The 19,969-nt window shown below is 37.0% G+C and overlaps 1 protein-coding gene across 4 annotated transcripts in view; it reads right to left on the bottom strand.

Annotated features, from left to right (window-relative positions):
* The window catches only part of ZZZ3 (zinc finger ZZ-type containing 3), a 101,193-nt gene extending 81,430 nt beyond the window's left edge, over window positions 1-19,763 (bottom strand). For all 4 annotated transcript variants that reach the window (XM_019413865.2, XM_019413867.2, XM_053893699.1 and 1 more), the window contains exon 1: window positions 19,649-19,763. The gene's annotated coding sequence lies outside the window, so the exon portion shown is untranslated. The remainder of the gene's footprint in view (window positions 1-19,648) is intronic.
* Window positions 19,764-19,969: the final 206 nt, after the last annotated feature.

Here is a 19,969-nt window from a genome sequence, read left to right as displayed (position 1 = left end):
TTGAACTCACAAACCGTGAGATCATGACCTGAGTTGAAGTCAAGAGTTGGACACTTAACCAACAGAGCCACCCAGGTGCCCCAAGACAATTTTAGATTTAGGCTATTTCATTTAATTCTATCTAATAAACCTAATCAACTGCTTAAACTTTTTTTTTTTAAGTTTAATCTGGTATTTCTATTTTGAACAAGAAAAAATTCCTTTCCAAAGAAGTATGACTAAAGGTGTAAGGATGAGAAGGGTCTCAGATTTTTTTAATTTCCATACATCTTTAAAAAGAAAAAAAAAAATCAAACCTGAAGACGGCATGTCATAAATATAGCCAAATCAATAAAGGTTAAAAGAAACATTTGCTAGAAATTCTAACAAGGCATTTAGACATCCTGTTCAAGGCTATAGAATGGTTATAAATGCTGACTCTGAGATATTTGTTTACCTAAGGAAAATTTTTATATCCAAAAAACCAGAGTAATTTGACATTTGAGGTAGCAACAACCTTTATCAGAGAAATACACAGATGCCAAATTCCAAAACCTGATTATCAAAACTTCAGACTAAACATATCCCTCAGGAACCATTGCCAAAAATGCCATTTCATTCCACTGTTTTAAGTGCATGGCCAAACTTTCCGCAGTAAGAAAACTCACAATGTAAAACATTTACCAAGGAACACAGGACATAAAAAGATGTCAAGTGTCATCAAATCCCCTATGAGAAGAGTTTTATGTTCTCCTGCCTTATCAGAGTCTATCTTCTGGTTTTAATATCAAACACTTACCACTAAAGTCCTTTATCTTTTTATCTATTTTCTTTCTACAAGATCTCTTTTCCTAATCAGTATGTTCATCGGAAGATAAAAGCAACAAAATCTTATAGAAGATACATAAATTGGATATTCTAAATTAAATCCTGCTTTATATCTAAGCCACTTTTGATGATTTTTCAATTTTTCACTAAAAAAAGTTTTACCTTTATCCAGAAGAAATAAATTAATGTAATTTCAGCATTAATTTCATCATACAGAGCTACGGAAACCTTTTTCTAATGTTTATTTTTGAGAGCGAGCAAGCATGAGCAGGGAAGGCGCAGAGAGAGACGGGGGGACAGAGGATCCAAAAGAGGCTCTGTGCTGATAGCAGCGAGCCCAATGTGGGGCTCGAACTCAGGAACCGTGAGATCATGACCTGAGCCAAAGTCGGATCCTCAACCAACTGAGCCACCCAGGTGCCTCTGGAAATTTCTACCAAGCAATGAAAAAGTCAGTACACATTCACATATTAATCACATAAACAAAAGATGATCTTTTCCCTGTAAGCAAAAGGACAAAAATTTTATGATTCTATAATTTTACAACAAAAATAATAAAAATATTTAGGTTTAAAATCTTTCAAAAACTAATACTTGATGTTATTTACATAAAGTTCAAAATCAATGAAAAGTATACTGTCAAAAGTCAGAATAAAGTCTACCCCTGGGATGGGGAAGTAGAAAGTGACTAGAAGGTACTGCTAATGTTCTCTTTCTTGCTTTAGTTGCTGGTTACTTGGGGAATGTTCAACATTCTGAAAACTCACTAGGCTATGCACTTAGTTATGATAATGTTTTACATTTGTACGCGTGTATGTGTTATGCTTAAACGAAAAAGTTTTTAAAAGTTAATTACACTTGGGGCGCCTGGGTGGCTCAGTGGGTTAAGCGTCTGACTTTGGCTCTGGTCAATGAGTTCGAGCCCCACGTCGGGCTCTGCGCTGACAGCTCAGAGCCTGGAGCCTGCTTCAGATTCTGCGTCTCCCCCTCTTGCTGCCCCTCCCATGCTCATGCTCTGTCTCTGTCTGTTAATAACAAATAAATGTTAAATTTTTTTTAAAGTTAATTACACTTGAAACTAACAGTAGTATAAACAAAAAGCCAGAAAACTAAATTTATAGTAGAGATATACCAACAGAGACCAATGCGGCCTGGTATTTCCTTTGTTTTTTCCTTTTCAAAGCAACAAACTATTGGATCCCTGAGATTATACAAAATCAAACTCCTAAAAGTAAAAGTCCCTATCAAATCCAACTAGTTCTTCCCCCAAATGTAAAGGTTTTTCTTCTCAGTCCCTACACCATTTAAATCCCTCAGAATCTTTTAACCAAGTCATCAGTTCCCTCTTCACTTTGAAACTTCCATCTCTGTTTGATCCCCATTTCTTTCCAGTTTTCCTCTAACCTCTGAAATCAATTTTCCAAGTCTCCTCCCTATCATTTTCTCAGGCATTGTGACTGCTCTCTGCACCCCCCAAAATGTGCATGTCCATTTCTTATCCTCTCTCCCCAGGTAAAACCATTATTATAATTCAGATTATTTTAACTATGAAGTTTTATATCTCTAGCCCCAAACTCCATCACAACCTTCAGTATGTCATAATCTGAGGTCTCAATCTCTAGACTCTACTTTTATTCAACAAATACAAATCTGTAGTCCTTTTCTTCCAACCCCCAAAATATTAGCTCCTCCCTATGTCAACAATCTCAATGAAAAATATCTAATCACCCAAGGTAAAAAATTTTAAGACATCTGAGCTCTCCCTTTTCCCACCAATATACAATCAACAAACTACTTATTCTTCTTCTAAAATGTCTTGAAAAGAACAGTCTACTTCTCTTTCTGTCCTATTGTTATTGCTCCAGTTCAAGCCACTGTCATCCTTCTTGAACAACTGAAGGATTCAGCTGAACAACTGATTAGTCTGAGATTACAATCTATTCTTTATCCGCTCACAATATTATACCTGTCTTAATAAATCCAGCTGATTCTGATTTTTTCAGTCCTCCAAATAAAAAATAAATAAAAGACACAATGATTTTCTCCATCTTCAATGGAAAACCCTTCTTCCTCAAAGCCCAATTCAATGATCCATCAGAATTAACTTCTCCCTCTTTTGCTCCCATAAGGCTTAATTCTTCTAGCACAGATTTTATAATGTATAGTTGGGTGTGTCTATATTCCCTACTTGATTATAGGCTCCTTATACAAGCAGTGCAATTCTTTTTTTATTCTCTTAGTACAGTGCCTTAATATCGGTGAATTGAACAGAATTCTGCTCATAGAATTTTTCTATCTGAATTCCACGTTATACCTACCCTTGCCAGTGAGTTGTTCTGAAATTTTACAAACACAACTGCATATTTTTCCAAAGCATTAATAAAAATATTAAAAAGGACAAGGACAAAAATAGCCTTTTTAGATATATCTCTAAGTTTGACACTGATCCCTTTTGAACACTTTTTTAAAGTTTTTTTTTTTTTTAAGTAATCTCCACACCCAATATGGGGCTCCAACACACAGCCCCAAGATCAAGAGTCACACGCTCAACCAACTGAGCCAACCTGGCGCCCCCCCCCTTTTTAACACTTTTTTTTAAGTTTATTTTGCGAGAGAGTGTCCACGCACAAGCAGGGGAGGAACAGAGAGAGAGGGAGAGAGGGATTCCCAAGCGGGCTCCACACTGCAGCATAAAGCCCGATAGGGGGCTTGAACTCATGAACCGCAAGATGACGACCTGAGCTGAGACCAGGAAGACCAAGAGTCAGCCGCTTAACTGAGCCAGGTGCCCTTTAACACTTTTTAAGAATGGTTATTTTGGAGGCACCTGGATGGCTCAGTCAGTTAAGCAACAGATTCTTGATTTCAGCTCAGGTCATGATCTCCCAGTTCATAAGACTGAGCCTCTGTTGGGCTCTGTGCTGAGAGTAGGGAGCCTGCTTAGCATTCTCTCTCTGTTTCTCTCTGCCCCTCCCCTGCTCTCGTTCTCTCTCTCTCTCTCTCTCTCTCTCTCTCTCTCTGTCTCTCAAAATAAATAAATAAACTTTTTTTAAAAAGGTTATTTTATGCCTCTTAATGTAATGTTCTTAATGCTGATAAGCTAGCCTGTACCTTTCTACATTACCTCCAACGATGGAAAATGATTTCAAAAACCACTATTTTCTTTTTTAAAAAGAAGATTTTATGTCTGTTTCTAGCCCTGTAACATACTTTGAGTCACCAGAAATTAATTTCAGTAGGCTCCACAACCAACGTGGGGCTTGAACTCACAACCCTGAGATCTATAGTCTCCTGCTCTACCTGAGCCAGCCAGGCACACCTGGAATCATCCCAAATTAACAAAAGCTATCAACACTTCTTAGTTCCTTTGTATCACTTACACGATCTAAAACCTGTGCAGCATTAGCCAGATAGGTAGAAAAGGATTCTTGGAATCCAATCAAGTGGTGAAGCAACTTGGGTGGGGTTTATAACCTTGTTCAGGCAATGGAGTTAAAAAGCAGTTACAAAATATTTACAAAAGGCCTTAAACTTGAATTCAGAAGAAACCAAAAGGGCGGAGTTCCAGTTATCATAGGGATGAGATTTCAATGTGCCTCTCCGTGGTTTAAGAAAAACCACCTGGACAAAAGGCAGCTTCCAAGGCCAGTGTTAGGCTGATAATCAGATGGTAACTGATTAGTCTGAGAGTCAGATGAGGAGATGGTAACTGATCTGTGGTCATAAAGGTGTCACAGAAAATTCAACCTGCTCAAGACAACAGAAGTTTTTCCTTAAGTGACTACCAACCTTCAACACGAACTAGAACTAAATACTGAAATTAAGTATGTCAAACTCACAATATTAGTAAGTCTATGTTAGGTTTTAAAACTATTCTATATATCTTTTTACATTCTTGTCATGTTTAGGAGAATTTTAACTCTATAGAATCTGACAGACTTAAGTGTGTTTGGTTAATAAGCAATACCGGAATGTTTAAAAGAACTTGTGACTCACTATATTTACAAATTTTATTTAACTTTAAAAGAGTTTTAAGTATTCAAAACAAGTCCTGCTTACTGAAATTTTATACCACTCCATAAGGCATATAAAGTGCTAAAAAATAAAATAAAATCCAGTACATTAAATGTATAAAGAATTAAGCAGCTGTAGTACTAACAGCTAAGAATTCAACGAGCATTTTCTTTTTTTCAAAGAGCATTTTCCTAGTGTCCAACATTGTTGCAAGTATTTCATATTTTCAATTCATTCATTTAGCAGTCACTAAGCATCCACCATGAACAAGGCATCATTCCAGACTGAGACTAAATCACTGAATAAAACATAATTTCAATCTTCATGAATCTTATAATTTAATGAGAAGAAGAGAATAAATACCAGTGATGATAATTACTATGAAGAAAAATAAAACCAAGGAAACGTGTAGAGGGGGGCTATTTTCGATGGCATAATGAAGGTAACATCAGTGAGCACCATTCACACAGAAGTCTATGTAAATGATACCACCTGGAAACTCCCTCTTCAAAAAAAAAACCTCTCTACACCAGGTGACATTTGAACCTGAGAAGGAAGCAAGCCATGCAAATATACAACTATTACAGGAAAAGAAAACAAGTACACAAACCATTTTACCAGGGAAGGATGTGTGAAGGGATATTTAATCTTTTCAACTAGAATAATTGACTTAATATAGTATTTTTTTCAGTTTCTTAAAAGTAAAAACAGGGTTATGTATTAAGATTTATAAACAGGTTTTTACTACTATGCTGTAGTTTGGCACTGTACTCAAGGACTTCTAAAATATACCAGCTGATTTTTTTTAATCTATTATAGGCTGAAGGTTAGAATGACTTAATAAACTAGGCAAAAGAAATCTTTTTGGACTTATGAAAACGTTCTAAAACAGGACTATGGAGTTGGTAGCAAACCACTGTAAGTTTACTAAAAATCACTGAATTGTACACTTAGAAGAATATGACGCAGAAATCCTCCCTCCAAAAAAAAAAAAAAAAATCCTGTAATTAATAAAGTGACCAGAATGTTCCTCTCTTATACTACCTTGAAATTAAGACCAGTATTTAGGTCTCCTACTCTGGAAATCTTCATGTCCTACTTGAAATTGAACCCAAAAGTTCAATTTTAGCACAATGGGGACTCGAGGTGCTGAACTACATTGTGGTGGTCTTTAATAAACAAATATAGTCCTTGAATATAGGACACTTCCCACTGTGCAAAATTTCATCTGAAACCCTAACCAGTAAGGGCTGCCTCGTTAAAATTACATGTAAGGACAAAATGTGTAAGAGAACAATTCGGATAAGTTGTAACCTTGATGAATAAACTTAAGAGAATGTATTTTTAAAGACAAAAGTATTCAAATCTTATCTACTTCCAGGTTTGTTTTTGTTTTAATCTAAAACACAGTATTTTAGCAAAAACAGTCCTGGAACATAAGACCTTAAAGAAAATTCAGGTCATTGTAAAATAGAATACAAAAAAATTTGAATACAACATACACTATGGTACTGAAAAAACAAGGAAGGACAAATATAAACCAACATAAATGGTCCTATAACACCTCACTCCAAAAGCAGAGTTTGAATGTTTAGGTTCATATCCCATTAAGAACAGTAACCATCCTTACTACATTGTTAAGAAGACTAATAATAGTGAATAGAGTATTTACATGCATCTAGCACATAGCAAATGTTCAGTAACTTAATTTGTATTACTTTGTTTTTATTTTCTTGCTTGTTTAAAGTAATCTCTACATCCAAAGTTGGCCTTGAGGTCACAACCTGAAGATCTACCTACAGAGCCAGCCAGATGCCCCAATATGTATTTCTTCTGAAAGTGTTTTTGTTTTTGTTTTTTTAAACTCTAAGTAAACTCTACTCTCAACATGAGGCTCAAACCTACAACCTCAAGATCAAGAGTCGCATGCTTCACCAACCAAGCCAGCCAAACACCCCTACTTTTATAATAATCATCTAGAGCAACCCTGTATACATACTTCAATATACATTTTAAATGCCTGGGACTCTCCTTAAAATGAGATTGTTATACAGGAGATTTGGGTAGGGTCTGAAATTTGCATTTCTAACAAGTTCAAGTGCCCAGGAAGGATACTTTTGAGTTACAAGAAGGTTTCTTCAAATTTAGGACACATCAGAATCATTTGAAGGGCTGGTTTAAAACAGATTTCTGGGTTCCAACCCAGAGTCCGGGAGAAAATGCATTTGTAACAAGTTCCCATATGATGCTATCGTGCCATTCCCATTTTGAGAACAACTGCTTGAAAGTTCTCAGCTACAACGTACATCAGAAACACTTGTGGGGCGTGGGTTTATTATTTAGAGGTGGGTGCCCTGACTATACCCTAGTATTTATTAGTCTCCAAAGTATGGTCTCCTGCTAAATCAGACTCTTAAGGGGTAGAGCCCAGCCATCCATTATTTAAAACAAACAAACAAACAAATGATTATGATGCATGTTAAAGTCTCAGAACCACTGCCTTATCATTACAAATAACTCAGAATTTCCTTGGTGAAATTTTGCTAACTACAGGAAGAAAAGCATCTACCTATGTGGCTTAAGTCAAACTGAAAATGTCCTGACTCATTCACCAAGTAAGAACAACATTTATTCAGGGCACCTGGGTGGCTCAGTCAGTTAAATGTTGGACTTCAGCTCAGGTCATGATCTCACAGTTCGTGGATATGAGCCCATGCATCGGGTTCTGTATTACAGGTGTGGAGCCTGCTTGGGATTCATTCATCCTCTCTCTCTCGTTCTCTCTCTCTCAAAATAAATAAACGTAAAAAAAAAAACAAAAAAACAAAAAAAAACCCCACAGCATTTATTCAAATTTAGTGGTAACTCTGTAACAGTTAAAAGAAGTCCATTACTCTCTCCTTCATTCTTCAAGAGATGTTCTCCTATATCAGGATGTTCCTCTAAAGACAGACATTTAAGGGGCGCCTGGGTGGCTCAGTCAGTTAAGCGTCCAACTTCGGCTCAGGTCATGATCTCGCAGTCCGTGGGTTCGAGCCCCGCATTGGGCTCTGTGCTGACCGCTCAGAGCCTGGAGCCTGTTTCAGATTCTGTGTCTCCCTCTCTCTCTGACCCTCCCCCGTTCATGCTCTGTCTTTCTCTGTCTCAAAAATAAATAAACGTTAAAATAAATTTAAAAAAAAATTAAAGTCAGACATTTAAAATCTCGAGGCAAAAAGAAAACTTTAGAAATGAGTCTAAAACTTTGTATAACATTTAATTTCTACAAAAGCTCAGTAGAGTCCAAAATGTTGGTGCATGCTATTCTTACATTATTCTTGAACAAAACACCTAATTTCAACAGTTACAGCTCATTTATAAAATTCTTGTCCTTAGTTATTACTGACTGACCATGAACAAAATTAGTTTATAAAGAAAATTAAGTGTATCTTCCAGGCTAACTGTGGGACATAGATGAAAGAAAAATTAGGTGGAGAAACACAATAATGTATCTTTCATTATGCCTTTTTTTTTCATTATGCCTTTTTCAAGTTAAAAAAGTGAAATGGAAGGGGTAGGAAAGAAAATGGAAAGGGAGACTATGTGATAAAAAAGTTGCACTTTGCACAAAAACAGACACTCAGATCAATGGAACAGAATAGAGAACCCAGGAATGGACCCACAAACATATGGCCAACTAATTTTTGACAAAGCAGGAAAGAATATCCAATGGAATAACGACAGTCTCTTCAGCAAGTGGTGCTGGGAAAACTGGACAGCGACATGCAGAAGAATGAACCTGGACCACTTTCTTACACCATACACAAAAATAAACTCAAAATGGATCAAAGACCTAAATGTAAGACAGGAAGCCATCAAAATCCTCGAGAAAGCAGGCAAAAACCTCTTTGATCTTGGCCGCAGCAACTTCTTACTCAACATGTCTCCGGAGGCAAGGGAAAAAAACAAAAAACAAAAATGAATTCTTGGGACCTCATCAAAATAAAAAGCTTCTGCACAGCAAAGGAAACAATCAGCAAAACTAAAAGGCAACTGACAGAATGGGAGAAGATATTTGCAAATGACATATCAGATAAAGGGGTAGTATCCAAAATCTAGAAAGAACTTCTCAAACTCAACACCCAAAACACAAACAGTCCAGTGAAGAAATGGGCAAAAGACATGATAGACACTTTTGCAAAGAAGACATCCAGATGGGCAACCGACACATGAAAAAATGCTCAACATCACTCATCATCAGGGAAATGCAACTCAAAACCACAATGAGACACCACCTCACACCAGTCAGAATGGCTAACATTAACAATTCAGACAACAGATGTTGGCAAGGATGCGGAGAAAGAGGATCTCTCTTGCATTGTTGGTGGGAATGCAAGTTGGTGTAGCTACTCTGGAAAAGTGTGGAGTTTCCTCAAAAAATTAAAGATAGAACTACCCTATGACCCAGCAATTGCACTACTAGGTATTTATCCAAGCGATACAGGTGTGCTGTTTCGAAGGGACACACGCACCCCAATGTTTATAGCAGCTCTATTGACAATAGCCAAAGTGTGGAAAGAGCCCAAATGTCCAAGGGATGAATGGATAAAGATGTGTATGTGTGCATATATATATATATATATATATATATATATATATATACACACACATATATACACACACAATGGAGTATTACTCGGCAATCAAAAAGAATGAAATCTTGCCATTTGCAACTATGTGGATGTAACTAGAGGGTATTATGCTAAGGAAAATTAGTCAGATAAAGACAAGTATCACATGACTTCACTCGTGTGTAATTTAAGATACAAAACAGATGAACATAAGGGAAGGGTAGCAAAAATAATGTAAAAACAAGGAGGGGGACAAAACATAAGAGACTCTTAAATATGGAAAACAAACAGAGGATTACTGGAGGGGTTGTGGGAGCGGGGCTGGGCTAAATGGGTAAGGGGAATTAAGGAATCTACTCCTGAAATCATTGTTGCACTATATGCTAATTTAGATATAAATTTTAAAAATTTAAAAAATTAAAAATAAAATACACAGAAAAAAAAAGTTGCACTTACACTTGAAGCCTGCCTGAAAGGGGATATAAACTAGGTAAAAGGCTTTTAGCTTTCCGTTTTTTAATAGCCTATAACTTGATTTTATAATATGCACACCACAACATTACACTGTTCATAAATATACAATAAGTATCTTAAAATTAAAATGGCTTAAACAAATTGGGACGTTTTTCTTGGGGAGCGGGACCCTCACAATATTCTTTAAAATAACAGAGGATACCACAGGGTGTCTGTCATAAAAACTAGAATAGGAATCACTGCTTGAAAGGAATTCAAAGAATGAAAAGAAAGCTGCCAATTCATAGGATAAAAGTCCAAAAAGCCATTAGCTAGTCAGGAATGCTATACCAAAATGTTCAAAACAAAATTATTAAGCGTGGGGGGGGGGGGGTGCTGCAGTACTACTGCAGGCCAATCAGTGACAGAAATTAAAAGTATCCTCTTTGCCCAAGTTCCACTAAAACACTGAAAGGGTCTACTAACTTATCTGAAAGCAAGAAAGCAAGGATTTTCTTTGATGTCCCCTTCTAAGAGGTTTTTTTTTTTTAATCTTTATTTATTTTTGAGAGAGCGAGCAAGAGAGCAAGAGAGCGAGAGAGCAAGAGGGGGAGGAACAGAGAAAGAGGGAGACACAGAATCCAAAGCTGTGTTGACAGCTCAGAGCCCAACAGGGGGCTCAAACTCTCAAGCTGCGAGATCATGACCTGAGCCGAAGTCCGATGCTCAACCGACTGAACCACCCAGGCACCCCTAAGAGTTCTTAAAATCATGAATGCGATGAGGAAAATGTCTAAGTCAAAGAGCTGAAATCTCCACGTATAAATTACACTAAGTTCTAGGATTTCTAAAGCATGGTAAAAATGTAATGATGCTGATAAAATTAAAGTTCTAAAACAGACAAAAATATTCCATAGTACCAGACATCAAAAGAGTGGTTTCCCATGGGATGGGGTAGTGTTAATCACCAGAATACAACACAAGACAGTTTCTGAGATTCTGATAACGTGCTGCTTCTTAGTACTGAATACACAGGTAGGATTACATTTTGAAAATTCACTGAACCAGGGCGCCTGGGTGACTCAGTCAGTTGAGCATCCAACTTCGACTCAGGTCATGATCTTACACTCATGGATTCAAGCCCCACATCCGGCTCTGTGCTGACAGCTCAGAGCCTGGAGCCTTGCTTCAGATTCTGTGTCTCCCTCGCTCTCTCTCTGTCCCTCCTCCACTCGCACTCTCTCTCTCTCTCTCAAAATAAATAAACATAATAATAAAAAAATTAAAAAAAGTCACTGAGCTATATACACTTATGAGAACTTTGTATATATTATACTACAATCATATTTACATTTATTTAAAAGCAGGGAGCAAATAAAGGACATTTCTCTCTCAGAAAATGAAACATTTACTGCAAACACAAACATTAAAATTTCTTTTTAGTGAAGCCAGTTGAGATTAAGAATTACAGGAACACCTGGCTGCCCCAGTCAGAAAAGCATGTGACTCATGATCTCAGGGTTGTGAGTTCCAACCCCAGGTTGGGTGTAGAGATTATTTAAAAAAATAAACTTCAAGAATTACAAATTTGGGGTGAGTAAAGACAGAGAAGTATCACAAAGTTCCTTAAGGGCTATCAGTTAAATAAATCTCACAAATACACACATCTTTCTCAGAAGAAAAAAATCCTGGCACCTCCCTGTATAATACCATCAACCTAGAAAAAAGCAGTATTCCACCTTATTTATGAAACATAATAAATCTGCTTTCTAATGGGAAAGTGTATATGAACTGCAGGATAGGTTTTCCTTAAGCTTCTGACCAATTTAAAAAAATTTAAAAACTAGTAAGAAAAGTATAAATGAGTGCCAGATTACAATTAGCAACTACTATTTCCTGGATTAGTTCAGTGCCATTCTGTAAAATCAACTTATCCCTTATGAAGTAAGCAGAATTCCTTCTGATAGTAATAAAAGGTATAAATTATGTTTCAATCCCTTTAAATCGCATCCCAAGGTAGATCCAAGGTAGAAAGAAATTTCATCCCATCATTCACCTGCAATTCTCTTTATGGGATCCCCAAGCACAGGACACACATTTTTTCAAATATTTATTATGATTCCACACTTAGAAAGTTAATCTGGTATTTCTTCCTAGCATTAATGTAATCACACCAATCTGTAAACAACAGAACATGATAGTCATTACTTAATAAAATAGTAACTTTGGAGCCTCCACAGTTTTAAAGTGTAAATAGGTAAAAATATCTCCCTTCTTTAAAAAATTATTTTAAGATCTTGGATAATTATTTTGTAAAGAAAAAAACCATACCTTCATAAACAATAAGAACTTTCAATATTAAAAATGTTCTCCTTGGCATGAATTATGCCCTCACTAATGCTCACCTGGAATTTCTTAGAGTATTCATTACTAAATGTCAGTAAATGTGCCATACTGCTGTTCTTAACAACTGAAGAAAAAAGGTATTGTGATTCTGTAACTTAATTTCTAGAACTGCCAATTAGCTCTTTTTCATTAAATAGACTGGAGGCTAATAATGATGTCAAACTACACATTGCTATTTAATAAAGGAAAACACCTTAAGCACACATCCTAAATTGTTGACCTTAGCAGTTTAATTCTCTAATTCCACAAAAATTTACCGAAGTAGTTTTTCTCTGTATAGCCTCTAATACAGTACTCTTAAGTAGTTTCATATTTTGTCCATTCAAGAAAGGAGAAATTGCTTCATTTAATCCTACTAAATTCTGTGGTATGGGAAAAGAATTTCAAATTTTGGCTGACAAGAAAAAGAGTTATAAAACACTGTTTTTGTACAGAATAAGCTTTATTATCCTCAATTTGTAGAGTGCTCTTAAAAATCAATACAAAAACAAGTATCACAATAAAAAGACACCAGATCAAAAGAAAGATGTGTCATAAGAATCATCTAAAAATCAATAGTAATATTTTTTTAAGTTTGGGGTAAAAATAAATGAAATAAAAAACATTTAAAATATAAAAATGAAACACAAAACAATGAGAAAATAAAAATTATTTAATAGAGTTGAGACAATTACCAATTTGGAGAAAAACATTTATATTCTCACTTCACACCAATATCAGATGAGGTAAAAAGTTCAATTTATTTAATCTAACTTAGAAAAACTAAAAGAGACAGTATTAAATCAGTATTGTTTATTTATTACATTTCCAGAGAAGCAATTTCAGAAGTTCAAAAGTGAACAAACAAACTTAGGTCAAAAGATTTGGTTACTTACATTAATTTTGAAATTCTGTTTATCTTAATTCATAAATGAAATACATCTGTTAAGCATAATGTTTCACCTTAGTAATCTAAGAAAAAAGTGGTATAACTTATACTCTATTAAGTTTTTATAAATAATCCTTAATGTAGAAGTATAGAGTAACAGCCACTTCAACATGAACATAATTTGATCCTTTTGATAGTATGACGAATAGGTTTTATAAGCCTTTAAAAATATACTTAAAAATCACTTCTGGTGTTGGCAATATACTAGAAGATAATACTATACACAAGAAAATATCTTATGTATAAATGTTATTCACACTGTTATTTATATATGCAAAAATTCAGGATAGGGGAATGATACATCAACACATGGGACATCATACAACTATTTATAATTATGGTTATGAAGACTCATTGTGAGAATGGAAAAATGTTACCCAACATTAGGTTAGAAAGCAAAACATGGAATTAAATGTTTTATCCACAAGTATATAAAAGATGCGTTTTTAAAATAATGTAAGAAATATATCAAAATTTTAATATGGTGATATTAATTCCTCACATTTAAAATCCTCAAGCCAGTCATTAAAGTCATTAAAACATACCACATAACACACTTTATACCTAAATCAAATACTATCTACCATTACTCTACCAATAAACAGAACACACAGTTTAAATTAACATATTAAAAGAAACTGTAAAGGGAAGCAAAGCAACAAAGAAAATCCACTACAAAATGAAACAGTTCTCTCCTCAGGAAACTCATCAGTGCTAAGGATGGAGACTCAACTTCACGGTTCAAAACTAAAGGGGCACCTGGGTGGCTCAGTTGGTTAAGCATCCAACTCTTGATTTTGGCTCAGGTCATGATCTCACATCATCTCACAGTTTGTGAGACTGAGCCCTGCATCAGGCTCTGCACCAACAGCACGGAGCCTGCTTGTGATTCTCTCTCCTTCTCTCTTTGCCCCTACCCCCCTCTCTCTCTCTCTCTCAAAATAATTAAACAAACATTTAAAAAAAAAAAAAAAAAAAAAAACTATAGGGGCACCTGGGTGGCTCAGTCGGTTGAGCTTCTGACTTCAGCTCAAGTTGTGATCGCACAGTCCATGGGTTCAAGCCCCGCGTCAGGCTCTGTGCTGACGGCTCAGAGCCTGGCACCTGCTTCGGATTCTGTGTCTCCCTCTCTCTCTGCCCTCCCCGTTCATGCTGTCTCTGTCTCAAAAATAAATAAACATTAAAAAAAATTTTTTTAATAAAAATAAAAAATAAAACTATAGGGACGCCTGGATGGCTCAGTTAGGCATCCAACTTCAGCTCAGGTCATGATCTCACAGTTTGTGAGTTCGAGCCCTGCATCAGGCTCTGGCTGACAGCCTGGAGCCTACTTCTGATTCTGTGTGTGTGTCTCTCTCTGCCCCTCCCCTGCTCATACTCTGTCTCTCTCTCTCAAAAATAAATAAACATTAAAAAAAATTTTTTTTTTACTACAGAACTTAATTATACAAACTGGTCATTTACTATTTCTAATTATTTGCTTTGAATATTCCTTCATTAATAAAGATGCTAGTCTTTAGACAACTGGTAATCACTGATATCAAATATTAAATGTAATAGAGCCTTATTTGGGAGGTAATCCCTTGAAATAATAAATAATGAAATTAATAAATAGAGAAATGCAATAAAATAAAACACAGGAAATGTCATACACAACAGCATCATTTTTATTTGGTATCATCAGTTGAGTTCTATAGGTCAATTCTCCAGAAAACTGAAATGCATTAATTAACAAAGCTTTGAAAATGCTTACCCTTATAATAATCTTCTAAAAAGACACCAGTTTCTTACTTCCTTAAACACAGTACATAGAATAAAAGTTTATTTATGACTAAGGTCATCCTGTGACACACCATGTACTACACTGCTTGGCAATACTGTGATTCCCTCTGAAGTTAATGATTATAGGACTGCATGTCCCTATGTAATGGCCTTAAAACACTATTCTTCTATTCTTCTAAAATAGTTCCATCTATTTTTTAATAGTTTTTCTCCCCTTTCCCTTGAAACATAATTACATTTCAGCAATCATTGTGCCTAACTCCAATGGCCAATCCTGTGGATTATGATCTGTGGGCTAAAAAATCAGATAACCAATCCTGTTGGGACTGCAAAACTTATTTACTCCACTTAGGAATTTCTGAATAAAGACCACAGGCTTATGGTATTTGCTTACAGTTATTTTGATGGCTCAGGAAATCCATGCTGTTTCAAATGGCTGAGATCACTATCACTCAAAAAACGTTTGTTGAATTACTGAATATAACATAAATATAACGGAGTTTCTAATAATAATGAATAGTTTGAGAGTCTCCTCAAGAAAAGTTACTGAACTCACTGGTCTCTGACAATACAAAAAAGATCTACCTAAATGAGAAAGAACAGCTAAAAAGAAAAAAACAGAAAGAGGTGAGAAGGATAAGTTCAAATAAAATAGCAAAGTCTATACTTCCATGGTATTGGAAGTTAACACTTAAGGCTCTGGGAAATACTCACTGTTCAATGTTTTTAAAGTATAATTACAGTAGTTATCAAAGTATTAACTACAGAAATTTGCACCACAATGTGTACCACATCTATATTAAATACTACTTTAAAAACCAAAAAGTCTTCCAGCAAATACTCCTTGTAGTTAAATCCAAACTGAATTTTCCTATGAAACTAGATAGATTTTTTTAAAAAGCACCTGCAACATATTTTCACTGACATTTCTGGCCAAGTAATTTCTGGTAATCTCTCTTGGATACTGGTTCATGAAGAGTTAAGAAATAAAATTTATATTCTTGGTATATTAATATGTAATATAGGTATCACACTGTATAGTTTACAAAGTTATAGGTCTATGGAAATTAGCATTGCATCAGGCCCTAAGAAAAAAATCCAAGTGAGGCCCAATCAGTATTGAATTATCAGTGTTATTAATTTCCTCTCATCACTGCAGCTCATCAGTTCTCAGATCACTTCTGTGACAGTTAATAAATGAGAAAAGGAAAATAAAATTTCTTGGTTAAGTTTTACTCAAGCAAACTCGAACCATATAAAATACATTCCTCTTCCTCCTTAGATTTTCTCAGTATATTTCTACCCAGTATTTCAGATAAATACTAATCTCTAAAAGACTGGTATTCCCAAGATCCACTACCAGAAAGTTTATTAATTACAAAAGTGTAAGAAATATATACAGTATCGCAAGGATCAGATACACATGGTAACTACCAAAGGCCCAAATACCAAGCACAACTTTGTAGATCCCTGTGCAAAGGCCATTATAAAATTGTGAACTTTGAGACCATTGCCATTTTGACAATTTCCTTCTAAAAATAATAAAATTTACTTCTAAAAATAATACAATTTACTTCTAAAAATAATAAAATATACTCAACAAATGTTACTTAACAAGAGGGCTTTACCTAACTAAAGAATTCACAAAGTTGCAATTAAGTATCAAACTCAATTGCTGATTTTTTATGACAAATGATATCAAGCAATTTTTGAGATGGACTGAAACAGTCTAAAAATTTTAAGAGAAAAAAATTACTAAAGTTACTGATTCCAAATTCTAGTCAACTCAAATTGCCCTCCAACCATCGTGAATCTGCCTAGTCTTGGACCACAGCCCTGTCAAACTTCTACCATCCTCTTTTTTCTGTGCAACTTCTCCAATTCCATTTCAGTATCAAACTACACATTCCCACGTCTCCTTTTCCTCTTTCCCTCATCACACCCTTCACACTCACTTTCATTCCCCAATTTTCCTAATTGGAACAATTACAAAAGAAAATCACACTGCCCAAGAAGAATAGATACTTTTGTGTAACTAATAAATAATACTGCTAGTAGGTTTGCGGGAAAAGTACAAAAAAACAATCACAAAATGCTGCAACTTCTGAGTATATGTACATTTGTCTGTATTCACTAATAATATACCTACCACTCTACTGTTGAGCTCAGTAAATTGCATGGTCAGAACTATTTAACTGAGCTGGTAACTTTTTAAAATTCCTATACACAAACTTGGGTTATAATTTAGAATATGTAAGTATCACAAAATATAAGCATAAATGTAAGGGTGAATGTATAACACAAGTACTAAATATAAAAATATAAAGCTCAACTGATAACATACTTATTTCTTTAAATTCTATTTTATTTTAGTGCAAAGCTACCAGCATACTAAATCTCCAGGACAAAAATAATGCTATCACTCAAGATACTGTCATAAAACCGAACCACCAAAAAATCTGTACAATTTTTTTGTCTGGGCGCCTGTGTGGCTCAGTGCATTAAGAGTCTGACTCTTGATTTCGGCTCAGGTCATGATCTCATGGTTTGGGAGAGACTGAGCCCAGTGTTGGTCTTGGTGCTCCCAGGGTGCAGCCAGCTTGGGATTTTTTCTCTCTTTCTCTCTCTCTACCCCTCCCTCTCTCTCAAAATAAAGAAATAAACAAATCTATTTTAAAGCAAATATGCATATATTTGTCAAGACAATAGGTATGCATCACTAAATGAAAATTTCGCGGAGTAGAAAATTTTTTACTGGTTGCTAATGTTGTGATAGTGTATCTCAAAACACCACTCCACTTCCTCCTCTTCCTTAAAAAAAAAAAAAAAAAAATACATGGAATAATACACAGCTACTGCTAAGAGTAGTTACAGAGATTTAAGACTAAGTAAGGCAACTTAGCAAGAGTGTAACAGGGAGCGTTTTACTGTATATATTTCTCTGTATCAAGTGTAAAGGCAAATGACACTTCTGTAGTTTTTTAAAAAAAACAAACTTTGAGTGGATTACTAGTTATCTCATTAGTTATGTAATTAACTCCCCACTACAAATACCAAATAAATCCAAAGACTCATGAATACGAAATTACGAAATATGAAATTACTTGGCTCAAGAATACGAAAAGTAGGTATACTGTAAATTTATTTCTGATTCAGACATTGAAAGTTGGAGAAAAATTAATTTTATGTCAAACTCATTTAAAGAAAAACCGAACTCAAACTTTGATACCAAAGTTTATGAAGAGTTTGGTTTTAATTAAAATTTTGACTTAAAACATTCCACTATTACTTGTAACCATGTGACCTAAAACAACCATCCCTGAACATCAAAGATGGCAACCTCATAATACAGTAGTAATCAAAATCATATCGATAATTATGAGTTAATAGGCACGCACAAAATTAAAAGAACGATTTTATTCTGACATCAGTTATTGTCAGAGATATAAGGGCTCCTTCCAAACACTGCCAAAAGTTATCGTACATACAAAGTAAGTTAGAGTCGTGAGGAAGTTATCAATGACCAAGTAAGTGGGAGTAAATGATGCTCAGAGAGGAAAAAATAAAAGGCGCAGTAGTTTTAAGCGTCTGAAAATGACCAGTGGACTAAGGTACTGCGGCAGAAACAAGCGACAGAATGGTTAACAGGTCTGGAATTCTTTAGAAAATGGCAACAAGGGGGAAAACTGACATGAACGTTTGAAAGTTAACAGCAACGCTATCCTATGGAATCGTCACGACTGCGAGAGCATGGCTCTGGACTTCGAGGGAGTAAGCCGGAGGGGTGGAACTATCACTGCGCTGGGGAAAAGGAGCCGGGGCTGAGGGGTGCAGACGCTTCTGCAGGTGGCGGAGCGCCCGAGGGGGTGGGGAGGAGGACCGTGTCGCCTCAATGAGGTCAATGTATTCCCTTCAAGACTAAAGGAAGCTGACCTAGCACGTCTCCCGGCACCAAGAGGCACTCGCCCCCGGCCCCTCCCTAACAACTTGCCTGGTAGAAAGAGTTGCGGGTCCCAGGCCCCCGGAACCCAAGGATTCGCCATCCAGGACAACTGCTCTGCCAACAAGGTCCCGCGAGAATCGAGAGATCTCGCGATACAAACCCACTAGCATCTCGCGAGTTTCCCCTGGAACCAACATGGCGGTACAGTGAAATCGGTATTTCGGAACTTGGAAAGTGCTTCATTAAGGGACTTGAGAACGTGGATAACAAGGAAATAGCAGAAAGTCTTTTACGCCTTTTATTTCTCACCCTGTCCCCCCTAGTAGAGAGGAGAAGCGATAGAAAACCCTAAAACATCCAACGACCACGGTTAATACCACACAGACACAACAACCCTCTGCCTCAACCAGCCTCACAGCCTGTCACGTGGAAAGAGAGTCTCGGCGTGCCGTCACGTGGGCAGCTACTGAGCGAGCGCGCGCTGGTCGTCCTCCCAAGAGCCCTCCCCGCCCCCCTTTCGCCCGCGCACACGTGCGCGCGCACCCCCGCCCCACGTGGGGGTTTCGCCGTCGCCTCCAACCCACCCCCTCCCAGCACTGGGCTCTAAATCCGGGTCGCAAAGCCGATGGTGCCCCGGGTTCCCTCCTCCTCCATTCTCCCTACCCCACGTCTGGCCCCCACCACGTGCCCCGAGCGACTGCTCACCTTCCGCGCGGGGCAGGGCGCCGTGAGCTACTTGGGGAAGCGCCGCCGCCGTGGCCGCTCTCTGCCCCCGCCACGGCACTTGCTCGGGTGGCCGCCGCAGGAAGCTCGACAGCGGCGCCGCGGCGCTTCCAGGTGGGTCCCCGCCTCCCGCTCCTGCCACTTCCCGCAGCACCAGCGGCTCCTTCCGGTCCCCTCCTCTCTCGCTGGGACGGGCGGGCGTCGGCGGCTGCAGGCGAGCTCACTACACCGCCTGCTGGTAACCGCGGCCCGTGCAGCGCGGGCGGGCTGGGGGCCGCCGAGGTCCGCCCTCGCTCCTGGGCG

Source organism: Panthera pardus, unplaced genomic scaffold, assembly GCF_024362965.1.
Source record: "Panthera pardus isolate Hobbes unplaced genomic scaffold, ASM2436296v1 HiC_scaffold_11, whole genome shotgun sequence".
Classification (NCBI taxonomy): domain Eukaryota; kingdom Metazoa; phylum Chordata; class Mammalia; order Carnivora; family Felidae; genus Panthera; species Panthera pardus.
Note: the sequence above shows the minus strand (reverse complement) of the source record. Positions and strands in the feature narration are given on the sequence as shown.